The following is a 2,125-nucleotide window of genomic DNA, read 5'->3' as shown; positions in this document are numbered from 1 at the left end:
CTATTGGTCTATTTAGGTTTTCTATTTCTTCCTGAGTCAGTCTAGGTAGGGTATATGGGTCCAGGAATTTATCCATTTCCTCTAGGTTTTCATATTTATTGTCAAGTAGTTGTTCATAATAGTCTCTGATGGTCTTTTGTGTTTTGGTGCTATCTGTTGTAATGTCTCCATTTGCATTTCTGATTTTATTTATTTGGGGCTTTTCTCTTTTTTTCGTGGTTAGTCTGTCTAATGGTTTGTTGATTTTGTTTTATCTTTTTAAAGAACCAGCTTTTGGTTTGTTTAATTTTTTTTGTATTGCATTTTTAGTCTCAATCTCATTTATTTCTGTTTTCATTTTCATTATTTCTTTCTTTTACTTATTTTGGGTTTAGTTTGCCTTTGCTTTTCTAGTTCCTCGAGGTGCATTGTTAGGCTGTTTATTTAAAATCTTTATTTTTTTGATATAAGCATTTATTAGTATAAACTTTCCTCTTAACACTGCCTTGGCTGTATCCCATAGACATTGGTATGTTGTGTTTCTGTCTTCATTAGTTTGAAGAAAATTTTGGGCCGGCCCCATGGCACACTCGGGAGACTGCGGGGCTGGGAGCACAGCGACACTCCCGCCGCGGGTTTGGATCCTATATAGGACTGGCCGGTGCACTCACTGGTTGAGCGCGGTGCGGGCCCGCCGCGGGTTCGGATCTTATATAGGAATGGCCGGTGCACGCAGTGCGGCCGACACCACACCAAGGGTTGTGATTCCCTTACCGGTCAAGAAAAAGACAAAAAGAAAAAAAAGAAAAAGAAAAAAGAAAATTTTTATTTCCTCCTTAATCTCTTCTTTAACCCATTGGTCATTCAAGAGCATGCTGTTTAACTTCCATATATTTGTGTAGTTTTGCATATTCATCTTGTTGATATCTAGTTTTATTCCATTATGGTTCAGAAAAAAATATTTCAATTTTTAACTTGTTGAGGCTTGTTTTGTGGCCTAACATATGGTCAATCCTAGAGAATGTTCTCTGTGCTAATAAAAAGAATGTATATTCTGCAGCTGTTGGATGAAATGTTCTGTATATGCTTGTTGGGTCCATTTGGTCTACGGTGCCATTTAAATTCAATGTTTCCTTATTGATCTTCTGTCTTGAGAATCTGTCCAATGCTGAGAGTGGAGTGTTAACATGTTGGTGTCTGTCTCTCCCTTTAGATCTGATAATAATTGCTTTATATATCTGGGTGCTCTGGTGTTGGGTGCATATGTATTTATGATTGTTATATCCTGTTGCTGTATTGATCCCTTTGTCATTGTATAGTGCCCTTCTTTGTCTCTTAGTACAGATTCTGATATAAAGTCTGTTTTATCAATATATGTATAGCTACTCCTGCTTGCTTTTGTTCTCCATTTGCATGGAATATCTTTTCCCATCCCTTTACTTTGAGTCTGTGTGTGTCTTTTTAGGTAAGATGTGTTTCTTGTAGGTAGCATATGGATGGGTCTTATCTTTTTAATCCATTCAGCCAGTCTGTCTTTTAATTGGAGCATTTAATCCATTTACTTTCCAGACTATTATTGATATTAGAGGTCTTACTCCTGTCATTCTTTTGGTGGTTTTCTGATTTTATTGTGTATCCTTTGGTACTTCCTTCCTCTCTTAATGTTTATCCTTGCAGTTTGGTGGTTTTCTGTATTGATAAGGTTTGATTGCTTTCTCTTTCTAATTTGTGTATCTATTCTACCAGTAAGTTTTATATTTTCAGGTATTTTCATGAAGGTTATTATTTTTCTTTATCTTCTAGATCAAGGACTCCCTAAGTATTTGTTGTCAGGCCAGTCCGGTGGTGATGAATTCCCTTAATTTTTGCTTGTCTGAAAAAGACTTTATTTCTCCTTCATTTCTTTTTGTTGTTGTTGTTCTTAAATTTTTATTTTGTCAATATACAATGTATATGATTATTATAGCCCATCACCGACACCTCCCTCCCTCCTTCCTCTCTCCCCTCCCCCCCAAGAATGTCCTTTCCGTTTGCTTGTAACAACTTCAAAAAAGTATTGTTGTTATATCTTCTTACCCCCCCCCAGTTTTTTTTTTGTGTGTGTGTATGTGGGTGAATTAATTTGTTTATTTTTTAGCTCCCACCA

This window comes from Galeopterus variegatus, unplaced genomic scaffold, assembly GCF_000696425.1.
Source record: "Galeopterus variegatus unplaced genomic scaffold, G_variegatus-3.0.2 Scaffold5133, whole genome shotgun sequence".
NCBI classification, from domain to species: Eukaryota; Metazoa; Chordata; class Mammalia; order Dermoptera; family Cynocephalidae; genus Galeopterus; species Galeopterus variegatus.
The sequence above is the reverse complement of the archived record's forward strand: the minus strand, read 5'-3'. Positions refer to the sequence as shown.